Here is a 13,854-nt window from a genome sequence, read left to right as displayed (position 1 = left end):
ATTATTCATTTGGTCCGTCGATAAGAAGCAAATTCGTCAAACACAATGCATGGAATTATTTATTGTTACGTATCAAGATGGATGACTTTTGGTAGCCTTAAATTCAGTTACAATAAACCATTAAGTAGCGCATCGTCATTAGCTTGAGTGGATCATTAATTAATAGCTTTAAGCGGGATGATATTGAAATTTATGTGTCTTTTGTAATTCTGATGGTTAAAGCTCCTATATAAGTTGAACCATTTTCATCAATGAAGGCAAGCTGAATTTTATTCTGAAAATAAACGAGTTTTATCTCATCTATCTTAGTGAGAGTGATTCTCCTAAGTTCTTGAGTGATTCAAGAATCCATGAGTTTAATCAAAGGTCCTTTATCCCTTTGTGTGTTTCAACTCTTAGGCTTATCTTCCATTCTTGGAAGTGTGAAGTCTATCAATTTTCGCTCCATCTTCTTTTATGTTTCCATTTTCTCGTTTTAAATAATTTCTCAAATTTCTTGCTTGTTAGCATTCCAACAATGGTAGATCAGTCAAACAAATCGAACCGTGTGGATTCACATCATTTGGTATTCAGAGGCTGGCTATCTAGATTTGGAATCGGAAAGGAAGTTTATTATACAAAGTGTTTAATCGAAGGCCATCCATGTTTAGTTGCATTCGATTACGGAAACGAAAACAATGTTGTGAGCCAAAGATTGGTGGAGAAACTCCAGTTACCAGCAACCTTTCATCTGGATCAAGCATGCATCAAATACAGTACATGGCAACGTGTGAAAGATGTATTATGTGATATTGCTCCCATGGACTCTTGTCATCTTCTTTTAGGATGGGCATGGCTTCGTTTTAAAACAACTCATCTTGATGAACGTTCCCTTTATTTGAGGCATGAGGGAGATCAAAAGAAGTGGACATTTATGACACCAGGACAAGTCAGTAAGGATCAACATAGGCTGAAAGAGAAAAAGGAAAAGAAAGAATAGAACAAGAAGTAATATAAACTGCAGAAGGAAGGGAAAATAAAGAAAAAGAAATGGAACTAGAGAAAGTTTATTCGTCAATGTTTTTTCTTCTACAGTTTGTGATGTCATTTTACAGGAACTAAAGGATAAGCATGTGAATGAAACACACCAACATCCATGTTTAAAAAGGAAGCTTGTTCATAGTGCTTTATTATTCATTTGGTCCGTCGATAAGAAGCAAATTCGTCAAACACAATGCATGGAATTATTTATTGTTACATATCAAGGTGGATGACTTTTGGTAGCCTTAATTTCAGTTACAATACACCATTAAGTAGCGCATCGTCATTAGCTTGAGTGGATCATTAATTAATAGCTTTAAGCGGGATGATATTGAAATTTATGTGTCTTTTGTAATTCTGATGGTTAAAGCTCCTATATAAGTTGAACCATTTTCATCAATGAAGGCAAGCTGAGTTTTATTAAGAAAATAAACGAGTTTTATCTCATCTATCTTAGTGAGAGTGATTCTCCTAAGTTCTTGAGTGATTCAAGAATCCATGAGTTTAATCAAAGGTCCTTTATCCCTTTGTGTGTTTCAACACTTAGGCTTATCTTCCATTCTTGGAAGTGTGAAGTCTATCAATTTCCGCTCAATCTTCTTTTATGTTTCCATTTCCTCGTTTTAAATAATTTCTCAAATTTCTTGCTTGTTAGCATTCCAACAATGGTAGATCAGTCAAACGAATCGAACCCTGTGGATTCACATCATTTGGTATTCAGAGCCTGGCTATCTAGATTTGGAATAGAAAAGGAAGTTTATTATACAAAGTGTTTAACCAAAGGCCATCCATGTTTAGTTGCATTCGATTACGGAAGCGAAAACAATGTTGTGAGCCAAAGATTGGTGGAGAAACTCCAGTTACCAGCAACCTTTCATCTGGATCAAGCATGCATCAAATTCAGTACATGGCAACGTGTGAAAGAAGTATTATGTGATATTGCTCCCATGGACTCTTGTCATCTTCTTTTAGGATGGGCATGGCTTCGTTTTAAAACAACTCATCTTGATGAACGTTCCCTTTATTTGAGGCATGAGGGAGATCAAAAGAAGTGGACATTTATGACACCAGTACAAGTCAGTAAGGATCAACGTAGGCTGAAAGAGAAAAAGGAAAAGAAAGAATAGAACAAGAAGTAATATAAACTGCAGAAGGAAGGGAAAATAAAGAAAAAGAAATGGAAATAGAGAAAGTTTATTCGTCAATGTTTTTTCTTCTACAGTTTGTGATGTCATTTTACAGGAACTAAAGGATAAGCATGTGAATGAAACACACCAACTTCCATGTTTAAAAAGGAAGCTTGTTCATTGTGCTTTATTATTCATTTGGTCCGTCGATAAGAAGCAAATTCGTCAAACACAATGCATGGAATTATTTATTGTTACGTATCAAGATGGATGACTTTTGGTAGCCTTAAATTCAGTTACAATAAACCATTAAGTAGCGCATCGTCATTAGCTTGAGTGGATCATTAATTAATAGCTTTAAGCGGGATGATATTGAAATTTATGTGTCTTTTGTAATTCTGATGGTTAAAGCTCCTATATAAGTTGAACCATTTTCATCAATGAAGGCAAGCTGAATTTTATTCTGAAAATAAACGAGTTTTATCTCATCTATCTTAGTGAGAGTGATTCTCCTAAGTTCTTGAGTGATTCAAGAATCCATGAGTTTAATCAAAGGTCCTTTATCCCTTTGTGTGTTTCAACTCTTAGGCTTATCTTCCATTCTTGGAAGTGTGAAGTCTATCAATTTTCGCTCCATCTTCTTTTATGTTTCCATTTTCTCGTTTTAAATAATTTCTCAAATTTCTTGCTTGTTAGCATTCCAACAATGGTAGATCAGTCAAACAAATCGAACCGTGTGGATTCACATCATTTGGTATTCAGAGGCTGGCTATCTAGATTTGGAATCGGAAAGGAAGTTTATTATACAAAGTGTTTAATCGAAGGCCATCCATGTTTAGTTGCATTCGATTACGGAAACGAAAACAATGTTGTGAGCCAAAGATTGGTGGAGAAACTCCAGTTACCAGCAACCTTTCATCTGGATCAAGCATGCATCAAATACAGTACATGGCAACGTGTGAAAGATGTATTATGTGATATTGCTCCCATGGACTCTTGTCATCTTCTTTTAGGATGGGCATGGCTTCGTTTTAAAACAACTCATCTTGATGAACGTTCCCTTTATTTGAGGCATGAGGGAGATCAAAAGAAGTGGACATTTATGACACCAGGACAAGTCAGTAAGGATCAACATAGGCTGAAAGAGAAAAAGGAAAAGAAAGAATAGAACAAGAAGTAATATAAACTGCAGAAGGAAGGGAAAATAAAGAAAAAGAAATGGAACTAAAGAAAGTTTATTCGTCAATGTTTTTTCTTCTACAGTTTGTGATGTCATTTTACAGGAACTAAAGGATAAGCATGTGAATGAAACACACCAACATCCATGTTTAAAAAGGAAGCTTGTTCATAGTGCTTTATTATTCATTTGGTCCGTCGATAAGAAGCAAATTCGTCAAACACAATGCATGGAATTATTTATTGTTACCTATCAAGGTGGATGACTTTTGGTAGCCTTAATTTCAGTTACAATACACCATTAAGTAGCGCATCGTCATTAGCTTGAGTGGATCATTAATTAATAGCTTTAAGCGGGATGATATTGAAATTTATGTGTCTTTTGTAATTCTGATGGTTAAAGCTCCTATATAAGTTGAACCATTTTCATCAATGAAGGCAAGCTGAGTTTTATTAAGAAAATAAACGAGTTTTATCTCATCTATCTTAGTGAGAGTGATTCTCCTAAGTTCTTGAGTGATTCAAGAATCCATGAGTTTAATCAAAGGTACTTTATCCCTTTGTGTGTTTCAACTCTTAGGCTTATCTTCCATTCTTGGAAGTGTGAAGTCTATCAATTTCCGTTCAATCTTCTTTTATGTTTCCATTTCCTCGTTTTAAATAATTTCTCAAATTTCTTGCTTGTTAGCATTCCAACAGTGGTAGATCAGTCAAACGAATCAAACCTTGTGGATTTACATCATTTGGTATTCAGAGCCTGGCTATCTAGATTTGGAATAGGAAAGGAAGTTTAATATACAAAGTGTTTAACCGAAGGCCATCCATGTTTAGTTGCATTCGATTATAGAAGCTAAAACAATGTTGTGAGCCAAAAGATTGGTGGAGAAACTCCAGTTACGAAAAACCTTTCATCTGGATCAAGCATGCATCAAATTCAGTACATGGCAACGTGTGAAAGAAGTATGATGTGATATTGCTCCCATGGACTCTTGTCATCTTCTTTTAGGATGGGCATGGCTTCGTTTTAAAACAACCCATCTTGATGAACGTTCCCTTTATTTGAGGCATGAGGGAGATCAAAAGAAGTGGACATTTATGACACCAGTACAAGTCAGTAAGGATCAACGTAGGCTGAAAGAGAAAAGGAAAAGAAAGAATAGAACAAGAAGTAATATAAACTGCAGAAGGAAGGGAAAATAAAGAAAAAGAAATGGAACTAGAGAAAGTTTATTCGTCAATGTTTTTTCTTCTACAGTTTGTGATGTCATTTTACAGGAACTAAAGGATAAGCATGTGAATGAAACACACCAACTTCCATGTTTAAAAAGGAAGCTTGTTCATTGTGCTTTATTATTCATTTGGTCCGTCGATAAGAAGCAAATTCGTCAAACACAATGCATGGAATTATTTATTGTTACGTATCAAGATGGATGACTTTTGGTAGCCTTAAATTCAGTTACAATAAACCATTAAGTAGCGCATCGTCATTAGCTTGAGTGGATCATTAATTAATAGCTTTAAGCGGGATGATATTGAAATTTATGTGTCTTTTGTAATTCTGATGGTTAAAGCTCCTATATAAGTTGAACCATTTTCATCAATGAAGGCAAGCTGAATTTTATTCTGAAAATAAACGAGTTTTATCTCATCTATCTTAGTGAGAGTGATTCTCCTAAGTTCTTGAGTGATTCAAGAATCCATGAGTTTAATCAAAGGTCCTTTATCCCTTTGTGTGTTTCAACTCTTAGGCTTATCTTCCATTCTTGGAAGTGTGAAGTCTATCAATTTTCGCTCCATCTTCTTTTATGTTTCCATTTTCTCGTTTTAAATAATTTCTCAAATTTCTTGCTTGTTAGCATTCCAACAATGGTAGATCAGTCAAACAAATCGAACCGTGTGGATTCACATCATTTGGTATTCAGAGGCTGGCTATCTAGATTTGGAATCGGAAAGGAAGTTTATTATACAAAGTGTTTAATCGAAGGCCATCCATGTTTAGTTGCATTCGATTACGGAAACGAAAACAATGTTGTGAGCCAAAGATTGGTGGAGAAACTCCAGTTACCAGCAACCTTTCATCTGGATCAAGCATGCATCAAATACAGTACATGGCAACGTGTGAAAGATGTATTATGTGATATTGCTCCCATGGACTCTTGTCATCTTCTTTTAGGATGGGCATGGCTTCGTTTTAAAACAACTCATCTTGATGAACGTTCCCTTTATTTGAGGCATGAGGGAGATCAAAAGAAGTGGACATTTATGACACCAGGACAAGTCAGTAAGGATCAACATAGGCTGAAAGAGAAAAAGGAAAAGAAAGAATAGAACAAGAAGTAATATAAACTGCAGAAGGAAGGGAAAATAAAGAAAAAGAAATGGAACTAGAGAAAGTTTATTCGTCAATGTTTTTTCTTCTACAGTTTGTGATGTCATTTTACAGGAACTAAAGGATAAGCATGTGAATGAAACACACCAACATCCATGTTTAAAAAGGAAGCTTGTTCATAGTGCTTTATTATTCATTTGGTCCGTCGATAAGAAGCAAATTCGTCAAACACAATGCATGGAATTATTTATTGTTACCTATCAAGGTGGATGACTTTTGGTAGCCTTAATTTCAGTTACAATACACCATTAAGTAGCGCATCGTCATTAGCTTGAGTGGATCATTAATTAATAGCTTTAAGCGGGATGATATTGAAATTTATGTGTCTTTTGTAATTCTGATGGTTAAAGCTCCTATATAAGTTGAACCATTTTCATCAATGAAGGCAAGCTGAGTTTTATTAAGAAAATAAACGAGTTTTATCTCATCTATCTTAGTGAGAGTGATTCTCCTAAGTTCTTGAGTGATTCAAGAATCCATGAGTTTAATCAAAGGTACTTTATCCCTTTGTGTGTTTCAACTCTTAGGCTTATCTTCCATTCTTGGAAGTGTGAAGTCTATCAATTTCCGTTCAATCTTCTTTTATGTTTCCATTTCCTCGTTTTAAATAATTTCTCAAATTTCTTGCTTGTTAGCATTCCAACAGTGGTAGATCAGTCAAACGAATCAAACCTTGTGGATTTACATCATTTGGTATTCAGAGCCTGGCTATCTAGATTTGGAATAGGAAAGGAAGTTTAATATACAAAGTGTTTAACCGAAGGCCATCCATGTTTAGTTGCATTCGATTATAGAAGCTAAAACAATGTTGTGAGCCAAAAGATTGGTGGAGAAACTCCAGTTACGAAAAACCTTTCATCTGGATCAAGCATGCATCAAATTCAGTACATGGCAACGTGTGAAAGAAGTATGATGTGATATTGCTCCCATGGACTCTTGTCATCTTCTTTTAGGATGGGCATGGCTTCGTTTTAAAACAACCCATCTTGATGAACGTTCCCTTTATTTGAGGCATGAGGGAGATCAAAAGAAGTGGACATTTATGACACCAGTACAAGTCAGTAAGGATCAACGTAGGCTGAAAGAGAAAAGGAAAAGAAAGAATAGAACAAGAAGTAATATAAACTGCAGAAGGAAGGGAAAATAAAGAAAAAGAAATGGAACTAGAGAAAGTTTATTCGTCAATGTTTTTTCTTCTACAGTTTGTGATGTCATTTTACAGGAACTAAAGGATAAGCATGTGAATGAAACACACCAACTTCCATGTTTAAAAATGAAGCTTGTTCATTGTGCTTTATTATTCATTTGGTCCGTCGATAAGAAGCAAATTCGTCAAACACAATGCATGGAATTATTTATTGTTACGTATCAAGGTGGATGACTTTTGGTAGCCTTAATTTCAGTTACAATAAACCATTAAGTAGCGCATCGTCATTAGCTTGAGTGGATCATTAATTAATAGCTTTAAGCGGGATGATATTGAAATTTATGTGTCTTTTGTAATTCTGATGGTTAAAGCTCCTATATAAGTTGAACCATTTTCATCAATGAAGGCAAGCTGAGTTTTATTAAGAAAATAAACGAGTTTTATCTCATCTATCTTAGTGAGAGTGATTCTCCTAAGTTCTTGAGTGATTCAAGAATCCATGAGTTTAATCAAAGGTACTTTATCCCTTTGTGTGTTTCAACTCTTAGGCTTATCTTCCATTCTTGGAAGTGTGAAGTCTATCAATTTCCGTTCAATCTTCTTTTATGTTTCCATTTCCTCGTTTTAAATAATTTCTCAAATTTCTTGCTTGTTAGCATTCCAACAGTGGTAGATCAGTCAAACGAATCGAACCCTGTGGATTCACATCATTTGGTATTCAGAGCCTGACTATCTAGATTTGGAATAGGAAAGGAAGTTTATTATACAAAGTGTTTAACCGAAGGCCATCCATGTTTAGTTGCATTCGATTACGGAAGCGAAAACAATGTTGTGAGCCAAAGATTGGTGGAGAAACTCCAGTTACCAGCAACCTTTCATCTGGATCAAGCATGCATCAAATTCAGTACATGGCAACGTGTGAAAGAAGTATGATGTGATATTGCTCCCATGGACTCTTGTCATCTTCTTTTAGGATGGGCATGGCTTCGTTTTAAAACAACCCATCTTGATGAACGTTCCCTTTATTTGAGGCATGAGGGAGATCAAAAGAAGTGGACATTTATGACACCAAGACAAGTCAATACGAATCAACGTAGGCTGAAAGAGAAAAAGGAAAAGAAAGAATAGAACAAGAAGTAATATAAACTGCAGAAGGAAGGGAAAATAAAGACAAAGAAATGGAACTAGAGAAAGTTTATTCGTCAATGTTTTTTCTTCTACAGTTTGTGATGTCATTTTACAGGAACTAAAGGATAAGCATGTGAATGAAACATACCAACTTCCATGTTTAAAAAGGAAGCTTGTTCATAGTGCTTTATTATGCATTTTGTCCGTTGATAAGAAGCAAATTCGTCAAACACAATGCTTGGAATTATTTACTGTTACATATCAAGGTGGATGACTTTTGGTAGCCTTAATTTCAGTTACAATCAACCATTAAGTAGCGCATCGTCATTAGCTTGAGTGGATCATTAACTAATAGCTTGAAGCGGGATGATATTGAAATTTATGTGTCTTTTGTAATTCTGATGATTAAAGCTCCTATATAAGTTGAACCATTTTCATCAATGAAGGCAAGCTGAGTTTTATTCAGAAAATAAACGAGTTTTATCTCATCTATCTTAGTGAGAGTGATTCTCCTAAGTTCTTGAGTGATTCAAGAATCCATGAGTTTAATCAAAGGTCCTTTATCCCTTTGTGTGTTTCAACTCTTAGGCTTATCTTCCATTCTTGGAAGTGTGATGTCTATCAATTTCCGTTCCATCTTCTTTTATGTTTCCATTTTCTCGTTTTAAATAATTTCTCAAATTTCTTGCTTGTTAGCATTCCAACAATGGTAGATCAGTCAAACGAATCGAACCCTGTGGATTCACATCATTTGGTATTCAGAGCCTGGCTATCTAGATTTGGAATAGGAAAGGAAGTTTAATATACAAAGTGTTTAACCGAAGGCCATCCATGTTTAGTTGCATTCGATTACAGAAGCGAAAACAATGTTGTGAGCCAAAAGATTGGTGGAGAAACTCCAGTTACGAAAAACCTTTCATCTGGATCAAGCATGCATCAAATTCAGTACATGGCAACGTGTGAAAGAAGTATTATGTGATATTGCTCCCATGGACTCTTGTCATCTTCTTTTGGGATGGGCATGGCTTCATTTTAAAAGACCCCATCTTCATGAACGTTCCCTTTATTTGAGGCATGAGGGAGATCAAAAGAAGTGGACATTTATGACACCAAGACAAGTCAGTATGGATCAACGTAGGCTGAAGGAGAAAAAGGAAAAGAAAGAATAGAACAAGAAGTAATATAAACTGCAGAAGGAAGGGAAAATAAAGACAAAGAAATGGAACTAGAGAAAGTTTATTCGTCAATGTTTTTTCTTCTACAGTTTGTGATGTCATTTTACAGGAACTAAAGGATAAGCATGTGAATGAAACACACCAACTTCCATGTTTAAAAAGGAAGCTTGTTCATAGTGCTTTATTATGCATTTTGTCCGTCGATAAGAAGCAAATTCGTCAAACACAATGCTTGGAATTATTTACTGTTACATATCAAGGTGGATGACTTTTGGTAGCCTTAATTTCAGTTACAATCAACCATTAAGTAGCGCATCGTCATTAGCTTGAGTGGATAATTAACTAATAGCTTGAAGCGGGATGATATTGAAATTTATGTGTCTTTTGTAATTCTGATGATTAAAGCTCCTATATAAGTTAAACCATTTTCATCAATGAAGGCAAGCTGAGTTTTATTCAGAAAATAAACGAGTTTTATCTCATCTATCTTAGTGAGAGTGATTCTCCTAAGTTCTTGAGTGATTCAAGAATCCATGAGTTTAATCAAAGGTCCTTTATCCCTTTGTGTGTTTCAACTCTTAGGCTTATCTTCCATTCTTGGAAGTGTGATGTCTATCAATTTCCGTTCCATCTTCTTTTATGTTTCCATTTTCTCGTTTTAAATAATTCTCAAATTTCTTGCTTGTTAGCATTCCAACAATGGTAGATCAGTCAAACGAATCAAACCTTGTGGATTTACATCATTTGGTATTCAGAGCCTGGCTATCTAGATTTGGAATAGGAAAGGAAGTTTAATATAGAAAGTGTTTAACCGAAGGCCATCCATGTTTAGTTGCATTCGATTATAGAAGCGAAAACAATGTTGTGAGCCAAAAGATTGGTGGAGAAACTCCAGTTACGAAAAACCTTTCATCTGGATCAAGCATGCATCAAATTCAGTACATGGCAACGTGTGAAAGAAGTATTATGTGATATTGCTCCCATGGACTCTTGTCATCTTCTTTTGGGATGGCCATGGCTTCGTTTTAAAAGACCCCATCTTCATGAACGTTCCCTTTATTTGAGGCATGAGGGAGATCAAAAGAAGTGGACATTTATGATACCAAGACAAGTCAGTACGGATCAACGTAGGCTGAAGGAGAAAAAGGAAAAGAAAGAATAGAACAAGAAGTAATATAAACTGCAGAAGGAAGGGAAAATAAAGACAAAGAAATGGAACTAGAGAAAGTTTATTCGTCAATGTTTTTTCTTCTACAGTTTGTGATGTCATTTTACAGGAACTAAAGGATAAGCATGTGAATGAAACACACCAACTTCCATGTTTAAAAAGGAAGCTTGTTCATAGTGCTTTCTTATGCATTTGGTCTGTCGATAAGAAGCAAATTCGTCAAACACAATGCATGGAATTATATATTGTTACATATCAAGGTGGATGACTTTTGGTAGCCTTAATTTCAGTTACAATCAACCATTAAGTAGCGCATCGTCATTAGCTTGAGTGGATCATTAACTAATACTTGAAGCGGGATGATATTGAAATTTATGTGTCTTTTGTAATTCTGATGATTAAAGCTCCTATATAAGATGAACCATTTTCATCAATGAAGGCAAGCTGAGTTTTATTCAGAAAATAAACGAGTTTTATCTCATCTATCTTAGTGAGAGTGATTCTCCTAAGTTCTTGGGTGATTCAAGAATCCATGAGTTTAATCCAAGGTCCGTTATCCCTTTGTGTGTTTCAACTCTTAGGCTTATCTTCCATTCTTGGAAGTGTGATGTCTATCAATTTCCGTTCCATCTTCTTTTATGTTTCCATTTTCTCATTTTAAATAATTTCTCAAATTTCTTGTTTTTTAGCATTCCAACAATGATAGATTAGTCAAACGAATCGAACCCTGTGGATTTACATCATTTGGTATTCAAAGCTTATCTATCTAGATTTAGAATAGGAAAGGAAGTTTATTATACAAAGTTTTTAACCGAAGGCCATGCATGTTAACTGCATTCGATTACGGAAGCGAAAACAATGTTGTGAGCCAAAGATTGGTGGAGAAACTCCAGTTACCAGCAACCTTTCATCTAGATCAAGCATGCATCAAATTCAGTACATGACAATGTGTGAAAGAAGTATTATGTGATATTGCTCCCGTGGACTCTTGTCATCTTCTTTTAGGATGGGCATGGCTTCGTTTTAAAACACCCCATCTTGATGAGCGTTCCCTTTATTTGAGGCATGAAGGAGATCAAAAGAAGTAGAAATTTATGACACCAAGACAAGTAAGTAAGGATCAACGTAGGCTGAAGGAGAAAAAGGAAAAGAAAGAATAGAAGAAGAATAAACTACAGAAGGAAGGGAAAAAAAAGAAAAAGAAATGGAACTAGAGAAAGTTTATTCGTCAATGTTTTTTCTTTTACAGTTTGTGATGTCATTTGACAGGAACTAAAGGATAAGCATGTGAATGAAACACACCAACTTCAATGTTTAAAAAGGAAGCTTGTTCATAGTGCTTTCTTATGCATTTGGTCTGTCGATAAGATGCAAATTCGTCAAACACAATGCATGGAATTATTTATTGTTACATATCAAGGTGGATGACTTTTGGTAGCCTTAATTTCAGTTACAATCAACCATTAAGTAGCGCATCGTCATTAGCTTGAGTGGATCATTAACTAATAGCTTGAAGCGGGATGATACTGAAATTTATGTGTCTTTTGTAATTCTGATGGTTAAAGCTCCTATATAAGTTGAACCATTTTCATCAATGAAGGCAAGCTGAGTTTTATTAAGAAAATAAACGAGTTTTATCTCATCTATCTTAGTGAGAGTGATTCTCCTAAGTTCTTGAGTGATTCAAGAATCCATGAGTTTAATCAAAGGTACTTTATCCCTTTGTGTGTTTCAACTCTTAGGCTTATATTCCATTCTTGGAAGTGTGATGTCTATCAATTTCCGTTCCATCTTCTTTTATGTTTCCATTTTCTCATTTTAAATAATTTCACAAATTTCTTGCTTGTTAAAATTCCAACAATGATAGATCAGTCAAACGAATCGAACCTTGTGGATTCACATCATTTGGTATTCAGAGCCTGGCTATCTAGATTTGGAATAGGAAAGGAAGTTTATTATACAAAGTGTTTAACCGAAGGCCATCCATGTTTAGTTGCATTCGGTTAAGGAAGCGAAAACAATGTTGTGAGCCAAAACATTGGTGGAGAAACTCCAATTACCAGCAACCTTTCATCTGGATCAAGCATGCATCAAATTCAGTACATGGCAACGTGTGAAAGAAGTATTATGTGATATTGCTCCCATGGACTCTTGTCATCTTCTTTTGGGATGGGCATGGCTTCGTTTTAAAACACCCCATCTTCATCAACGTTCCCTTTATTTGAGGCATGAGGGAGATCAAAAGAAGTAGAAATTTATGACACCAAGACAAGTCAGTAAGGATCAACGTAGGTAGAAGGAGAAAACAGAAAAAGAAAGAGTAGAAAAAGAAGAAATATAAACTGCAGAAGGAAGGGAAAATAAAGAAAAATAAATGGAACTAGAGAAAGTTTATTCGTCAATGTTTTTTCTTCTACAGTTTTGTGATGTCATTTTACAGGAACAAAAGGATAAGCATGTGAATGAAACACACCAACTTCCATGTTTAAAAAGGAAGCTTGTTCATAGTGCTTTATTATGCATTTGGTCTGTCGATAAGAACCAAATTCGTCAAACACAATGCATGGAATTATTTATTGTTACATATCAAGGTGGGGTACTGTTGCCATGAGGGAGATCAAAAGAAGTAGAAATTTAGGACACCAAGACAAGTCAGTAAGGATCAACGTAGGCTGAAGGAGAAAATAGGAAAAGAAAGTGTCCCAACCATACCCAAGTAGACGGCCCCCAGAGAGCACAATGGCCGCCTACCACGCAGAAACGCCTTCGCACAGAACCAGATGGCCCCAAAGAGCACAGTAGCCGCTTACCACGCAAGAACCCCTCCATATGGAGAACACGGCCCCCACCTAGCTCCACACCCCCTTGTTAAACCACACGACCTACACACCAAAACCCGATGGCCGGTTACCACGCGAAAGGCACCTTTACAAAAGAAAGCCACCCTCGACGCATCTCGTGGCCGAGTACCGGACACCGCCAACATCTGAAGGACCCCTTGGTAAATTCTCCCCTTTTACACTGGATCCAAGAATGGCTAAAAAAGGAATATTGGGCCAGAAAGCCCATCCCAGGTAGGACCCACAGGTAAAAAAGTATAAATAGCACACTGTTCCATGCATTCATTACGCATTAATTATTCTCTGAAACCCTGACATCACCAGTGCTGACTTAGGCATCGGAGTGTCTTTTGCAGGTCCCCTGCGCCGCCCTCTGGCCCTGCTTTCAACAAGAGAATACCGACCCTGAGAAGACGTACAAGACCCTTGGCTGATTTGTGGACTACAGACCTCGGTCCCATAAGAACAATTGGCGCCCACCGTGGGGCCGTAAGAGTATTTCACAAATCCAAGGTGAACCCCAAAAGCAAGATGGTATCCATGCGAAGCAGAACAACAGATGTTCCCCCCTTGGTGCCGACTGTGGAAGTTGGCGACCCCGGCCCCGCCTCAGAGATATCGCGCATCCTGGAAGCTCAAGCCAGGATGCAGCAGGAGTTCGCGGAATACAAGAAGAGGAATGCA

This window comes from Vigna unguiculata, chromosome 3, assembly GCF_037176805.1.
Source record: "Vigna unguiculata cultivar grain cowpea cultivar isolate G323 ecotype 2 chromosome 3, ASM3717680v1, whole genome shotgun sequence".
Classification (NCBI taxonomy): Eukaryota; Viridiplantae; Streptophyta; class Magnoliopsida; order Fabales; family Fabaceae; genus Vigna; species Vigna unguiculata.
This window is presented reverse-complemented; position numbering follows the sequence as displayed.